Source organism: Macrotis lagotis, chromosome 1 (assembly GCF_037893015.1).
Source record: "Macrotis lagotis isolate mMagLag1 chromosome 1, bilby.v1.9.chrom.fasta, whole genome shotgun sequence".
Lineage (NCBI taxonomy): Eukaryota > Metazoa > Chordata > Mammalia > Peramelemorphia > Peramelidae > Macrotis > Macrotis lagotis.
In genome coordinates, this window is record NC_133658.1 from 706,942,550 (window position 1) to 706,959,874 (window position 17,325).

Sequence of the window (17,325 nt, forward strand, 5' to 3'; positions counted from 1 at the left end):
AGGTAATTTCCTCAATGTCAGAAAGATTGTAGGTATTAGAGAAGAACCCGAGTTTTTCATTACTGCAAGTTGAGTATGTTCTCCACTGAGCCAGACTGCCTCCTCTACTTGCACATATCAAATGGAAAATGACAGGCTCCATGGCAGTTTTCTATGAGATTCATCTATGCTCATTTTAATGACCTGCCTTTAAGACGTTCATCACACTCTGCTTTCCAGTAGTCTCCCTGAAATAGATTTGAGGTTTCCCCTTGTTTAGCTATCCCTTCACTTCTCTAACCTCCCTTATATACATTTGTGGAAAGAACCCTAGCCTTCTTTTCAAGAAATATTTGAACATAAATCCTGACTGTAATCTTCAGTGGGTGCATGAGCTCCCTTATTTGTAAAAATCAGGGTAATGATATTTGCACAGCCTGTGTCATGGCACTGTTGTGAGATAAGCAATTTGTAAGCCATAAAATACTATGCAAATGTGAGCTAAAGTTATTATCTTCTTGAGAGGCAATTTACCACTCTCTGAAATTCTGATCTTTGCCCACTGCTTTTGTTTCTCAGTGACCTTTTTCTAAAACTACTTGACCAGGGGCAGCTAGGTGGCCCAGTGGATAGAACGCCAGCCCTGGAGTCAGGAGTACCTGAATTCAAATCTGGCCTCAGACACTTAATAATGACCTAGCTGTGTGTGGCCTTGGGCAAGCCACTTAACCCCATTGCCTTGCAAAAACAAACAAATAAAAAAACAAATGAACAAAAAAAACCTAAAGATTAATTAAGTAAATGAATGAATGAAAATACTTGTCCTTCCTGCTTCCCAAGGCTGATCTGAGAGTAAGATTATCTGGAGATGGCGGAAGAGAATGAAAGGAGCCTTAGAGGCTTAGAAACTTAGATTCTTGATTTGATTCTCACCTAAATTTGTTTTCCTAAATTGTGTGAATCATTTAAACTCTCTGAAACCTCAGTTTCCTGTAGTGTAGAATAAAAGTTGAATCAGTTATCTCTAAAGTTCCTTTCAGCTCTAAAAGTTAATGAGTCTATATATAGAAGCTATTGGCAAAGGACAGAAAACCCTATAAACCAGATCAACAAATATTTTTCAAGCACATACAATGCAAGGTGCAATGCTAACTTCTGTGGAAGAGAAATGGCATACATAGATGTCCAAAGAAGTATTAACACTTATAATAGCTTACAGTTCAACAACTGAATTATGAATTTATTCTAATTCATTTTATTTATTCTAATTTATTTGATTTTGCAAAAAGTCTGTGAGACTGAGATATCATTATCTTCTAACAATATCTTTCAAGGATTTATAAATCAATAAGAATTTATTAAACACAACCTCTTCTAGTCACCATGAAACACTAGGATGATCAAGGAGTTCATAGTCTAATGGGGGAAATAACTTGTACATGCATAAGTCTACACAAAATAAAACATAAAGGTGATAAATACAAGATAGTTAGATATAATTTTAAAAGATAAGTTTTCAAATGAAAATCAGTCTTCATTCTCTCCCACTGCTCTACTATCGCCACCAAGAAAGCAAGAAAAAAGCAAGTCCTTGCTATAGACATCCAAAGCCAAACAAAACAAATTATCCATACTCCAAAAACTCCATCTGCACTGTGATACCATTACTTCTCTATCATCATGAGTCCTCTTGAACCACAATAAGTCATTGCATTAATCAGTTTTCACCATTTGTCAAGGTTCATAAGTCTTTCAAAGTTGTTAGTCTTTGCATTATTGTTATTGTTCAAATTTGTTTCCCTATTCATCACTTCACTATCATCTAGTACCAGAGCTATATAGATTGTATTCCAAAGAATTGAAAACTGAGCATATCTTCCTTTTTGGTGAATGGTTAAACAAATTATGATATGCAATACAAAGGAAGAAACTCCCATTTACTAGCTTCTTTTCTTATTTTAGCTGTACTAGTTTCATTTGTATAAATGAATTTACAAATTTGTACACTTTGTAAATTTGTACAAATTAATTTCATGTAATCTTAATTTCCATTTTACTTCCTGTGATCCTATTTTTTGTTTATAACAAACTCTTTCTTTGATATCATAGATCTGATAGATAGTCTTCCCTGCTCTAATTTGTTTATGGTGTCATCTTTTATGTCTGTATAATATATTCATTTGAAACTTAGCATGGTATATGGTGTGAGATGCTGATCTATACCTAGTTTCTGACAGACTGCTTTTCATTTTTCTTAACAGCTTTTCTAGAATAATGAGTTCATACCCAACAGCTGAGATATTTGACTTATTGGACGCTAGGGTACTAGCTCACTTATTTCCATATACTGGGTACCTAAGCTATTTGACTGAAAAACTTTCCATTTGTTAACTACAGTCAAATATGGTTACTGTTTTGTAGCATAGTTTAGGACCTGGTATTTCTTGGCCCTTTTCTCATTTTTTTTTTCATACTTTTCCTTGAGATTTTTTATTTGTTGTTCCTTCACATAAATTTTTATTATTTCTTCTAACTGTAAAGCAATTCTTTTTATTATTTCGTTTTGCTTTTTTACTTGCCCAAAGTCACACAACTAAGTGTATGTATTAAGTGACTTGCTCTAGGTCACACAACTAAGTAAGTATTAAGTGTCTAAGGCCGGATTTGAACTCAGGTCCCATGACCAGGCCAGTGCTCTATCCACTGTGCCACCTAACTGCCATTATAAAGCAATTCTTTGGCATGAAACTAAATAAGTAAATCAGCAGTTCTTAACATTTTTGTTCCATGAACCCCTTTTAACAACAACAAAATGTCTTGACAACCCCCAGAGTAATGTAATATATTGCTCATAATATTCTTTTAGATTTATTCACTCAGGGCTTACAATAACTGCAGTGATAGCTTTTTGACTCTAAAAGCTACAAATTAAAATGTATGATACATAATTATACAAAATCTTATTCTATCAATAATTATGAAAAATTTAAATATAAAATCATAAAATTTTACTATAAAATAATTAGATCTATTTACATGGGTTATTCAGAAAGAACTCATATTTGTAATCCAACAAGATTTCATAGATTTATCTATAAGACTTCACATTTTGTTGACTATAAAATCATTTTTGATAAAAATAGGTTGCAACTTGGAAGATGTTTAATGTGAAATGATAATCACATACAGGCAGTTCTCACTTTACATAAATTCATATTACACAAATTTGACTTAATGTAAAGAATTCTGAAGGAAATCCTCATTCCAGAATAAATCTATGTTAACTTTACTGTATAGAACTGTGCGTCTCTCCACTTCTGCTCCTCAGTATTCTGTCATCTCCCACACCACCATCACCACAAAAAGAAAAAGCAGAAGAATAGATGTGTGGAGAAACCTCCACTGACGAAAAGGAGCCTTGACTTGAGAGCTCAGTCCGTAAGAGAGGCCTTTACCTTGCTCTGTCTATCTGTCATTGTGTCCTGTCTGACTCTGCTTGTCTGGTTCCTGTTCTCCATATCTTCCCACTGTTGCTTTTCTGGTGCCCACATCTCACCCCTCCCTCTCCTTTCTCTAGGTTTAACCAGCCCTCTAAGTGGTTTCCTCTAGCCTGAATTTTCCAAATTCTGCTCTCAGTTCTGTACTTGGCTCCCACATGTCCTTGACCCTCTCTCCCCACTGGCATTCAACCCCATTCATGCTTTTCTCTCTCTCTTCCCTACAGCAATAAGGCAAATTTTCATTACTTAAAAGTCTGTGTCGACTTATGTAAAGCAGAACTATTATATACGGGCATACATCAGAAATGTTGCAGGTATGGTTTATGACAATGCAATAAAGCAAATATTGCAAGTAAGTCACATGAATTTTTTTTGTTTTCCAATGTAGATAAAAGTTACATTTATTCTATAATTGATTAAGTGTGCAAAAATTATCTAATTACCTACCTTAATTAAAGAATAGATTGCATACTAATTATATGAGATTATTTACTCCATGTTTGCTATTTCCCCATTAAATGTATTCCTCTTTCATTCCTATTCCATTCTTATTTTAAAAATCAGTAAAACTTAACAGGATTTCCAAGTCTTCTGTCTTATTATGCTCACTCTATAACACCAAATGATATTCTGAGGTAGCACATTTATCATTTGTCCACATTAGAGTTTAAATAGCTAATGCTTGTTTAGTCCTTACAACTGCTTTTTCATGTTTACTATTTATGTTTTTCTTGATCCTTGTGTTTGTACTTAATCATTTTGATTGATCTTTTCATCAGGAATACTTGGAAGTGATCTATGTAATTAAAGATACATATTTTCCCCTGTAGGATTATATTCAGCTTTGTTGGGTAAGTTATTTATGGTTATAAGCCTATATCCTTTGCCTTCTGTATTACAAACTCTCCAGTCCTTTATAGTGGTGACTGTCAAATCTTCTGCGATCCTGACTGGCTCCCTGGTACTTCAATTCTTTCTTTCTGTCTACTTGTACTTTTTTTTTTTACCTTGAAATTTTGGATTTGATATAACTAGAAATTTTCATTTGGGTATTTCTTTCAGGAAGTATTTGGTGAATTATGTTTATTTCCACTTTGCCCTCTGCTTGTAAGATATCTGAACAATTTGCTTTTAATAAAACCACTCAAAATTTTAGATTGTATGTTTCCTGTACAAGGTTTTGTGTCTCTTATGTCAAACTGTTAGATCTCTTTCAGTTCTTTTTCCATAGTTATCACTTCTTTTCCCATCTTTCTTCTAGCTCTTTCATTTTGTTTATAAAAACATTTAACTTTTTTTTAAACTTTTGCTTCATCTCTTCCAGGAAATTTAGTGTCCAATTTGTACCCAAGTATGTTTTTCTTTGATGCCTTACTTGAAGACTTTTTGTAGTCTTTCTCTCCTTTAGTATTTATGCCTTGAGCTCTTCCAGCAAGTTTCTAACTCTGGACTTTATTTTAAGGCTGGACTTCTGTATTTATGGAGGGAATGTCTGGACTGAGCATGTATCCTCTTGGATCCTTCTGTTGCTTTCTTGGGTTGGTAAGGATCTCAAGCAAAGCTAAACTACAAGATTTCAATGCTATCAGTATCTCTGATAAAGATCTTATTTCCCAAGTATAGAGAACTAAGTCAAATTTATAAAATTTATAAGTCATTCTGAAAAAAGATATGAACAGGCAGCTTTTAGAAGAAGTCAAAGGTATCTGTGGTAATATGAAAAATGTTCTAAATCACTATTGATTAAAGAAATGGAAATTAAAACAACTCTGAAATGCTGCTTCATACCTATCATAGTGACTAAAATGGAAGAAAAGGAACGTTGTAATTGTTAGGAAGGCCATGGGGAAATTGGGTCACTAATGTACTGCTGATGAACTTGTGAAGTAATCCAATCTTTCTGAAGACTAATTTGGAATTATTCTCAAAGGATAATTAAACTGTGTATACCCTTTGATCCAACAGTATGTCTATTAGATCTATATTCCAAAGAAAGAAAAAAGAATGGGAAAGGACCTACTTGTACAAAAATATGTATCACAGTTCTCTTTGTGATGTCAAAGAATTGTAGAGTTGTAGAATGACTAAACAAGTTGTGGAATATGATTGTAATGGAATACTATTGTGCTATAAGAAATGACAAGCAAGATGATCTCAAAAAAAAAACCTGGAAAATTTTTATGAACTAATACAAAAGTGAAGTGAGCAGAACCAAGAGAACACTGTACACAGGAATAAATACCAATGTTGTAAAATGACTGACTGTGAATGACTTAGCTATTCTCAGTAATTCAATAATCTAAGACAATTGCAAAGGATTTAGGATAAAAAAAAATGCTAACAGATCCAGAGAAATAAGTGATGGTCTGAATGTCAATCAAAGCATTCAGCTTTCCCTTTATTTTTCTGTGTTTGATTTTTTGGTCTATGTCTTCTTTCACAATCCAAGTAATATGGAAATATGTTTTCCATTATAACACATATATATAACCTATATAAAATTGCCCACTCTCTCAGGGAGGAAGTAGTAGAGAAAGAAAAAAGAGAATTCGGAACTCAAAATTTTCAAAAAGGATGATGAAAATTGTCTTTACATGTAATTGGGGAAAAAAATAAATGTTTTTTAGGTTTTTTTTAAGGCAAATGGGGATAAGTGGTTTGTCCAAGGCCACACAGCTAGGTTATTATTAAGTGTCTGAGGCCAGATTTGAACTCAGGTACTCCTGACTCCAGGGCCAGTGCTCTATCCATCTACCTAGACACCCCCAAAATGAAATATTTTTAAAAAATATTTTACTGCTATCAAAAAAAAAGTATGATCCAGGGCAGTCTTTTTAGTGACCATCTGTTTTGAGTTCTTCAAGTTTCAGATCAGGATTTGATCTAGACAAAGTATCTGTGGACTTGACCCCAGCTGTAAATTATGAACTGATACTGAACTTGGCCACTCTTATCTGGATGGAAAGCTCTGCAGTTTCAGAATGACAGACATTCCGGCTCCCATTTGGCATGAGATTTCTGCTTTGGTTGTTATGTTGCAGGATTCAGGCTGAAATAACATAGACAAAAACAGGTAGAAGTTTAAGCTGAGATTCTACTCTGCTCTTAACAAATGTTTGCTTCTCAATTTTCTCCATGTTCAGTTCACAATCTAGGGCCTGCAACATACCTGGAACACTTCTCCTAGGTATAGGTCCTTTCTTGTGTCCACCCTGGATCTATGACCCAGAAATGGATAGTGAGTGGCAATTCTATAGGTTTACACTTGTTCCTGTATCCTGCATGAGGTCAAGTTCTGCTTGGCTGGTTCTGGGACCTCTTCTTACTCTGATCTTCCTTAGATCTTCACAGCTTCACTGGAACCTCTGCAGTATGTGCTGAACAGAACTAGTACCCATAGATTTTTTTATAACTATATGTCTATGCTGAACTGGATTAGAAATATTTTACAACTCATTTTGACTTTTTTCTTGGGTTCTCCAATCAAGCCTCAGTCTAATACACTTTTTAGATCTTTTTTGGAGGAGTTTTATTGGGAAGCTTACCTGTATTTCTTCCTGTTTATACACTGTTTAGTATTTGCCTCCAATAAAAAAAAGTAGTTTAGAGGGAAGGCACTTGCATTGAGGAGGAATCAAGAAAGACTTTCAGGTAAAGGAAAACAGCTTCCCTGAAGTAGCAAGATTTAATCTCTGGGGATTTTGTTGTCTGAATGGAGCTGAAGATTTGGGCCAATAAAAGTGTTGCACATTATATTTTCAGAGAAGTTTATTCTTCCTCACTCCCTTGATTCTAAAATTCACTGAACTGGTTATACCAAGCAATAAATAATTCTTGGGAATACATCTCAAGGAGGCTAAAGATAGAGGTAAATGTTTACATACAAAAACATAATGAATAAATAAATTAACAATACTCAATGCCTAACAGGCAACTGAAGTATACCTGAGAATACAGATTTGCAAGGAGTTTTAAGTATTATTGAAGGGTTTATAAACACAGTAAGCCATTAAATAATATAAGTAAAATTATTAAATAACAAACTTTTGATTAGAGACAATAGCTTTACATGAGAAAGCAGGGACAGGTGTGGTTTATAGTCCTTAGTGTTTTGTTGTTGTTCAGTCATTTCACTCATGTCTGCTTCTTCATTACACTATTTGGAGTTTTTTGGCAAAGATACTAGAGTGATTTGCCATTTCCTTTTCTAATCCATTTTACAGATGAGGAATTGAGGCAAACAAGATTAAGTGACTTTTTTAGGGTCTCACAGCTACTAAGTGCCTGAGGTCAGATTTGAACTCATGAAGATGAGTCTTCCTGACTCCAGAGTCCAACATTGTATCCATTAAGTCACCTAACTTAACAGGAAAAAAAGCCTTAGGAAAAAAAGACTTCAAAAGTAGAATTTATGTAGAATTTGGGATTCAGGGTTACAAAGAATGTGGGATTATTTGCTTGAATAGGTTCTTAAAAAATGAGTGGAAGTTAGATAGCAGAGATGAAGAGGAATTCAATTCAAAGAAAATACTATATTAGCAGTCACAGGCAGTATAAAAAAGGACTGAGGTAATAACCATAATACTGACATGGTTGGCACCCTAGACTTTGAGTCAGCAAGATACAACAATAAATGAATGCACCACAAGCAACCCTGTATGACTGAGTCGGGTAGTGGTTCCACCTCTCCCAGTAAATGTACAGACAAGAGTTAGCTCACAAAAACAAGCAGAAATGGGGGTCCACCCATTTCTGGTTATCAACTTTTGGCAAATTTTTCAGGTACTTTGGTTATAAAGTATGTTAAATGCTTAGGCAATTTTGCAGCATTCCATCAACTGGCCAATTTATTGGATTGCACCTTGAAGAGAAAGATTGGAGTAATAATTAGAATGCTAGTACTAGCTGGATGACCCAAAGTTTTCTAATCTCTTTGACATCCAAATTTATCATTTGTGAGTTGAGTTTGATAAGCTTGTAATATCTTCCACAGGGGTTGTTTTGTTATTCAAATAAAATAATACATGCGAAGTGTTTTGCAAATATGGAAACTTTATGTAAATGTCAGTCATTTGTTAATACTAAAATTACCTTTTTTTTCCCAATGGAGAATTGAACAGTTAACAGTTAACAAAGGTATCCTATCATCTTCACACCAGCAGAACTTGCTGAAAATCAGCAGAAAGGACTATAGGCCTCTGTCCCATCAATTTGCTTGTTAGTTGGGGTTTTTCCCTTGCTCCACATCCACTAGACATTATTATAGCTGTCCACAAACCCACCCTTTCATTGTGGACAATGAGGTCAATAAAGGATACCTGGACTGGTAGTGGGCAGTTGCTGGCAGTCATCCTAACCTCAGTTATCAAGGTCCATTGGAGTTGAAAGTTATAAAGCATAAGTTTACTTAACTAGTACAGATATAGTTGATAAGCCCAGGGCTAAGATATGGATGATAATTCTGTTTCAGTTCTGACTTACTTGAAGGCCAAGACTGTCTCCTGCCTTTTCTCTTCCCTACAAAGAGAATATTTTAAATGATGGCAAATGTGACCAATCTGGAGTGGAGAAGCCATCAGGACTGAAATGTTCTCTTTCCCAATAAAGAATAGAACCTATGCATCATGTGACAGAAGTGTCCAAATGCCCATTAACCTTATGCTTGAACTTTGATACTAACAATTGTATATACCCTTATTCATATTTACTTTGTGATCAAGCAAGGCACAAATTCTAACAGATCTTGCATCAGTCAGTGCCATCCTTTGGGACCAGTCACAGAATATTTTGACTCAGAAATTATTCCTAGGGGGTGGGGGTGGAAGTGAAATTTTCAAGGACTTTGTGCTGGACTACTCTGCAATGGGTTCCCAACATCAATACTAGAAACAGTGGTGCCACACTATTACTGGACTATTGCAGAAGTTGACCTTTCCAGATCTCATACATGTCTTAATCACTCATTTGGCACATAGATTTGAATCATCCCTTTGAAGAAAAGAGAAATGCTCCCATTCTAGCCTTGTGGGTGTTTTTTTCATAGCGTCCAGTTTAAAAAGGCATTATACTGATTTGTCAGGAGTATTTTATTTCAGGAGATTTACCAGGTTGGAAAAGAATTCCATGGCAAGAGACTAATAGTTGCTAGCAGTCAAAGGTCATCCAGAAGATTCTTTGAGGAGAGCACAGTACACCATGGTAAATCTTGTAGACCCCCCCAAATCCTGGTATTTTTTCAAGGAGACCTTGGTGTTTTCTAGATGATGCACTCATTGGGTTCTCCTATATCTGAATTTTTTTTCCTGAAAGTAGGTTATAGCTAAAGTTTCATGAATATTTTAGTTAAAATTTTATAACTGTCTGATGAGACAAAGAAACCATTGAGATGTGGGTAACACCTTGGCTGTCAAACCTGACATGTAGCTCACACTAAAAATGGAGAGACATCCAAATGGGCATCCATCAATCACTATCACAATACTAGGAAGAGCTTCAGTGTGATGACCAGATCTATCTTCCCATAACCTTCAGTCTAATAAACCTTTCTGAGAATCAGCAGAAAGGGCAGCAAAGATACCTGATGTTAGTCATTGTGGTTCTCATTCTGCTTTAATTGAGTGGCAAAATCTTTCCTTGTCTCCCCACAGAGAGAATGTTCAGGTGGTGGCAAATCTCATTGCAAGAAGTAAAAACTCTATTATGACTGAAAGACAGGAATTTGACTAAATGAATAAGAAATGCTCATTCATCTCAATCAGAAGAATGCTAGGGACCATAGCACCCTGGCAAAACTCTCCATTATGCATGATACAAAAAAAACTTTCTGCTCTATCTGCCTACTTGACAGCGCCTGTTGGTCAACTCCTGCATCTAATTCCCACAAAGCTTGTAACCATATCCGCTCCACATCCTGGGGATTTCCCCCCTAGAAATTCTATCTTTTCCCCAGGGACTGCTCCCTTCTTTGTATTGTGTATCAGCCTGATCATTGTTTATCATACTTGTATTAAGCCCATTAAAAAGGGACTAAATTTGCAATGCATGAAGAGTCCCACTCTAACTTCTCTTTCAGATACAGAAGTTTATAATTCAGCAAATTAGAGCCCCATGAGGCTCTTGTCTGGTTCCTTTTTTTGCCTGTCCCCAAATATCATTTAATCATCCATCCTAGATGTCCTCTTATATTGTTGTACACTCTCATGATAATACCAATGGCATCATTAACAAAATCCTGTGTGTCATATGCCAAGTTCCAGCTGAAGTTTGACAAGGCAACAGTCTTATCAACCTAAACTATTGCTAAACTCACTTTATCCTCTGGTTATCTTGATCAGAAATCCACATTCCTATGGTATTGTTGTGGTTATGTCCTCTTCCTGTTAGTGTCTGGAAACTCCATTATGTCAACCCAAACAGTAAAAGAATCCGGTTCTTCTTCTCTTGTATGTCTGCTTGAGAGAATGTTCTTAGAATAATATTCTTAAGTACAACTAGCTATCATTGTATGTAACTGGAAAACAAATAAAATATTTATATAATTTAAATAAATAAAAAATACAACTGGCAGCATTATAGCAAATATCATCAAAGATCCTCTCCCTTAAACAGTTTTGACCTTTGCTATCACAACAATTAGGAAGAAACCAATTGACTCTTTGGACTATACTCTAAAACTTCACTCAACCCAGAAAATTACAAGTAGGCTAGAGGAATTCATTGTCTAAGGGTTCCTAAATTCATGGAAATAACAAGTCTACCTCACACACCTATTGAACCAAGCTATAGAAAGGAAAAATGAGAGTCAGCTAACATACTCTGGAACTGTTGGCAACTTTCAATAAACAATACCCCACCATGTCATCACCTTAAGGCCCAAGGCAATATTCTGGGGGGAAGGAAAAAAGATCTTCCTGAGGAAGGGACCTAGCTTATCCTGGTCATGAATATGCCAATGGGTCTACATAAGTTGGAAGCAGAGAATAAAGATACCTGATATAAAAGACCACAACTTTGGAGAAGCAAATTATTAGACAAATAGTTTGCCAATTTTCCTTATAATCTACTCCTGATCTAGAACTGACTTCTTTGATTCTTTGATTCTTCCCCTAACTTACTGATCATCTAAATTTCTTTTATTTTTGTACTTCAGAAAAGCCTATATTTTGGTTTATACTTCCATGAACCCTTATTTAAAACTCAACATTTTTTTTTTCTTTTCAGGGTATTGCTCCCCTCATTCTATTATACTATGCTAGTGATTGTCATAGTTGTATTGTTCACCTGCGCAGAAGATGATCAGTGGAAGTAAATGTCAATTTGTCCATTCTTGGATCCTCTAAATTTCTCCTTTGAGAATCTAAACCTTGACCACAAAATATCCCTGGAATCTAAAGCTTCTAAATTTCTGAGAAGGTACTTCAACATGCACCCTCTTTCATTAATTGCAATACTGTCTGCTAATCCTCATTAACTGTCTCTTTCTTAACCCTGATTATTTTTCAGTTCATGATATTGCTTGCTCCCTTCAAGTTACAACCTGTGATTTATTCCTCACTTATCACGTTGATTATATGTGCATGTATTACTCTTCTCTAACCATTTACTACTTACGAATTCCTTCTCTTCTTCAATGTGCTAACAGTTTATTGATGGCATTTATTTATAAAACTTTTTAAAAGTAGTTATGTGATATGTATAAACAAAGTTTTATATCTTTTTCCCCTGAGTTAAAATTTCTTCAAGTTAATCAGTTTAAATTTTAATTATATATGCCCAATAAATTTATGCCCTTTAAAAAAGGAACAAATTGTGCTCTTGTGGATTTGTGGGTTAGACCTGTCAAGATGTATTATTAGCAAAATTTAAAAAAAAAAGAAAAAAGCAACTTAAATTCATAATACTTTTATATTATGTAAAAGATAAATATGTGACCACAGAAGATAGCTCAGTATAAATACCAGACATGGAGACTTGAGTCAGTAATGTTAAAGAAATCTGGCTTCCTTTCTCTACCTCAAGACAAATATGCCAAATAGAATTTAAAAAACAACAACAACAAAAAGGAGGAGAAGGGAAAGATGCTATTTGGGAAGGGAAAATACTTGGAGAAGTAAAAGAAATCCTAAAGAAATGAATAAGCAAAAAAGAGTCTTTCATACAATGAATTAATTCAATGGAATAAAAAAACTAAGAAATGTTAGGAATGAAAAAAACAAAATGACAAACAAATTTATCTCAGAATATAATACAGACAGGCCATAAAATTTCTGTATTGGTTTAGAATCACAATAAAAGATATGAAAAACTTGCCATCTATAAAGCTAAGATCAATGAAAGAAAACTTCAAGAAAATAAATATCATAATTGAAACAAATATTTTGAAAACCATGTTCCAGGAAAACAAATACACAAGATGCCAAGAAGGATTAAAAAGAGAAGGTCAAGTCTAAATCTATAGAATCTAAAGTATGCTGACAGAGAGCTTCTCTAAATTTAACTTTGCCAGAAATTTAATTCCTAACATCCGGAATCAAGAGAAGATCTTATGAGTAATCAGAAGGATGCAATTTATTTATAAACAAATGTCAATTCTTATTGTTCAAAACTACTCAACAAGAACAATAAATCCAAGGCTGGAACTCAAATGATCAAAACAGCAAGGGAATTCAACTTGCACTCCAAAATTATTTTTCCTAAAAAACTGAGCTCATTTCATCACACGAAAATTAAATTCTTTACTAATAAGCAACTTGAAACTGAAAGAGCCTGTCTTTGACATGGGATTTGACCCAACAACTGAGTTTAAACAAAAATGTCTAACATTGAAGGCAAGTAAGAAATAACACAAAGTCAGCATCCTACAAGTGAGTATAAAGTATATTGCAGGTTTTAAATCACACCTAATAATAAGGGTTATTGAAAAAATAGTCTATGAATTTGAGGGAAGAATCACTGTAAAAAGGGAATAAAAGTCAATGAATGTTATGAAGTATTTGCTGAAAGGTAGAAGGGTAAAATCTAAATAATATTTTTTTAAATGACATTGCAAGAAAACATTAAGCAAACAAGGAGATGGGAAGTAAAGTAGAAACAAAAAATTGATTCTCAAGCTACCTCCTTATCTGGATTATGTAAGGAAGTATCAACAATTTTGAAAAGATTTTAATGGTAAAAATAAATCTGTTTCAAAGTGTATATTGGAAAGATGGGGGAGAATTAGATGTTTAATTTTCATTTAATATAGATGAAGGATAGCTATAATAAGTTTAGACATTAATATTGAATTGTTAAAATAAAAGTAGGTAGTACAGAACTTAGTAGTAATTTTGAAAAGTTGCAGAAGACAATATGCCAAGATCTAATTGAAATATAAGCAAATAACTTTTCTGAATGTTAATGAGTTGAATTAATAAAAGCAGATAATTATAAAATAGCTAAATAAAAAATGAAAATGTTTTTAATTTTACAGGAAACCAATTTAAAGTATTCACAAAAATTCAAAGTGAAGAAGTAGAATAAATTGAATGCTAAGAAAAAGGAGGAATGAGATAAAATTACTTCAAAATATTGAGACTCAGCGACTTAGAAAATGTACTACCATAGAAATAAAGAAATTTCAAAAAAGAAAAAGTTTGGGGAGATGATGATGAGTTAACTTCTGGATATGTTAAGTTTGAGTTAATGGAATATCCAAATAGAATTGCTTGTTAAAAAGAAATAAACTAAAAAAATAAAAATAAAAAAAGAAATAAACTACTGGAGAGAAGATGATAAATTTGGGAGATAGATGTAGTTTTGAAAGTCATTTGTGTAGAAGTAATGATGGCAATCATGAAAGTGGATAAGATCTCCTTGTCAGAGAAAAAAGAGAAAGAAAAATCAGCGAACCGATGATTTATGTGTGAAGAATATCTACAATTCAGCATACAACAGGAAAAGTGATAGAGAAAGATAGAACAGTCAAAAACAGTACTTGGGACATAATAAAGTCTGAGAAATGTTTTTTAACTAATCAACTAACTGGGAACATGGGAGTCAAGAGAGAAATATTTCTAGAAGGAGGAGGTGATGGAAAAATCAAATTAAATCAGATGGAGTACACAGCACAGGATGTAAGAATTATTTAATACTTTGGTTGGTTGGGGGTGATGCTCAAACTTGCTCATTCCATCAGTGCACCAATCAGGGACAATTTGGGGGCTGTCTTCGATGGAGAATACCATCTGTATCCAGAGAAAGAATTGTGGATTTTGAACAAAGAACAAGGACTAATACCTTTAATTTAGAAAAAAAATGATATCTTATTATGTAATCTTGCTATCTCTTATACTTTATTTTTCTTCCTTAAGGATATGATTTCTCTCATCACACTCAATTTGGATCAATGCATACCATGGAAACAATGTAAAGACTGGCAAATTGGCTTCTGTGGGGAGGTGGGGGGAAGGAGACAAGATTAGGGAGAAAAATTGTAAAACTCAAATTGAATAAAATCTTTTTAAAAAATTTTAAAAAATATTTTGGTTGGTTCTGCCAAGGTTTTTTTTTTTTCCCTTTCTTTTTAAATTCTTAATTATTAGTGGGTGGCTCATTGGGTGAGACATAAGAGAGGGATGTGATGGGAAATACAGAAAATATTAAAAGATTTCAGTTAAAATGAATTTTTAACAAGTTCCAGTTTTTAAAAACATAGTTTCAAATTTAAAAAAATCAAATAAAGTAAAAAATACTAAAAAAATTGACAAAGAAAGTTATGTTTACCTTGAGAGTTAGGGAGAAGAGGACAGTCTTAGAAATTAGTTTCTACAGAATAAGGATGGTTGAGGAATAGATGGTTAGTGAAAGATAAAAAAGCAGCAAGTATAGACCAGTGGTGTCAAACTCATATAGAAATGGGACCACTAATCCAAACATAAGGATCTCTGTTGGGTGCATACATTGACTTATTCTTAAAATATAATATTATCTATATTTTATTATATTTTTATTTATTTTGATAAATATTTCCCAATTACGTTTTAATCTGGTTCCTGCTAACTCAAGAGATTTGTGAAGTACATGCAGCCCTGGGGCCACATGGCTGACACCTTTGGCATAGATCATTTATTCAGAAGATTTAGCACTGAAACAAAGGAAAGAAACAGAGTGGTAGCTAGAGAGGATAGCAAAGTCAAGGAACCATTTAAAAATGATTGTGGGGATGCGGTGGGAGGGAAATAAATCCTTGCTCCTTTTCCAGGGACCGTGTTCAATGATTTTTACAGAAAATATCTCATTTGTTCCTGCAATTGACCCTGGGAGGTAAATTCTATTATATTCTCCATTTTGCAAAAGAAGTTAAGCAATTTACCCAGGGTCACACAAGTATTTAAGGATGAATTTGAACTTAAGTTTTTTAGTACTTTATCCACTTCAACACCTAATGTTTCCAAAAGGCAAATAGAAGAGACATGCCTATTTGTTTCTCTCTCAGTGCATATAAAAAGCACTTAATAGGGGCTGCTGGGTGGTGCAGTGGATAGAGCACCAGCCCTGGAGTCAGGATGACCTGATTTCAAATCCACCCTCAGATACTTAATAATTACCTAGTTGTGTGGCCTGGGGCAAGCCACTTAACCCCATTGCCTTGCAAAAAACAAAAAACAAAAAAACCTAAAAAAACTAAAATAAAATAAATGTTTGAAGGCAGAAGAAAAGGAATTTAATTCATGGAGAGGGAGAAGAAGGGAATAAGTTTGGGACCATATAATGTAAAAGATGGGGAAAGATGGAATGGTAAGATTTAGAGAAAGGAAAGCTTTGTCTGGAACTAGAGAAGAAGAGGAGAGGAAAGTCATAGGGGCAAACATATGTTGGGATTAAGATGAGAGTTAATTAATGAGCTCAAAACAATGGAATTCTTAGTATAATCAAGTTATATGCATTATGGTGAGGTTGTTCAAGCTGTGGGTGAAAGCTTTAGGAAAGAGATTAGGGATATACACTGTGGAGAGAGTATTGTAAGGCATCAACAAGAGAGGAGTAAAGTATTTACTTATAGTATTTACTGTAAATACTATGTATAGAGTATTTACAGCAATAATCCAAGTCTTTTGGGGTGGCTAGGTGGCACAATGGATAGAGCACTGGCCCTGGAGTCAGGAGTACCTGAGTTCAAATCCTACCTCAGGCACTTCATAATTACCTAGCTGTGTGGCCTTGGGCAAGTCACTTAACCCCATTGCCTTACCAAAAAAAACCCTACAAAAATTAATAATAATAATAATAATAAAGCCCTTCATATTGTCTCTGTGGTGTGTGTGTGTGTGTGTGTGTGCAGGTCCCATTCTATGTCTACATCTGTGGAGAAGCATGGCATAGTGGGCAGGGAACTGGTGTCTTGAGTCAAGAAGAGCTGGGATCAATATTTGCCTCTGATAAGCACTGTCTGAGTAACTAAACAAGTCCTTTAACCTGTCGGTGCCACCAGGAATTTCTTTAAGACTGTAAGTTACAAAATTGATCACTTCTTTGCATCACTTCCTCACCAGAAGCTCCTTATACCAATGAAGTCTCAAGTCTATCAAAAACAGACCAGCAACATTCTATATCATCCATTTCACAAACACCATAGGAACCTGAAATCTGTTGCTAAAGTAAACATAGCCTGGCACAATTGATCCAGAACCAAAACTGATAGTGACCCAAAATTTGTTCCCATTTTCAGGCTCTGTTTAAAGACAACCATCACAAGATCATATCTTTATTTTTGAAAATAGAATATTTGATTTCTTCTCTATTTCTCTAAAGACAAAAGTCTGGAAAATAATTGTATGGAAGAACAAGTCAGATTAGTTTCCCTGAGGAG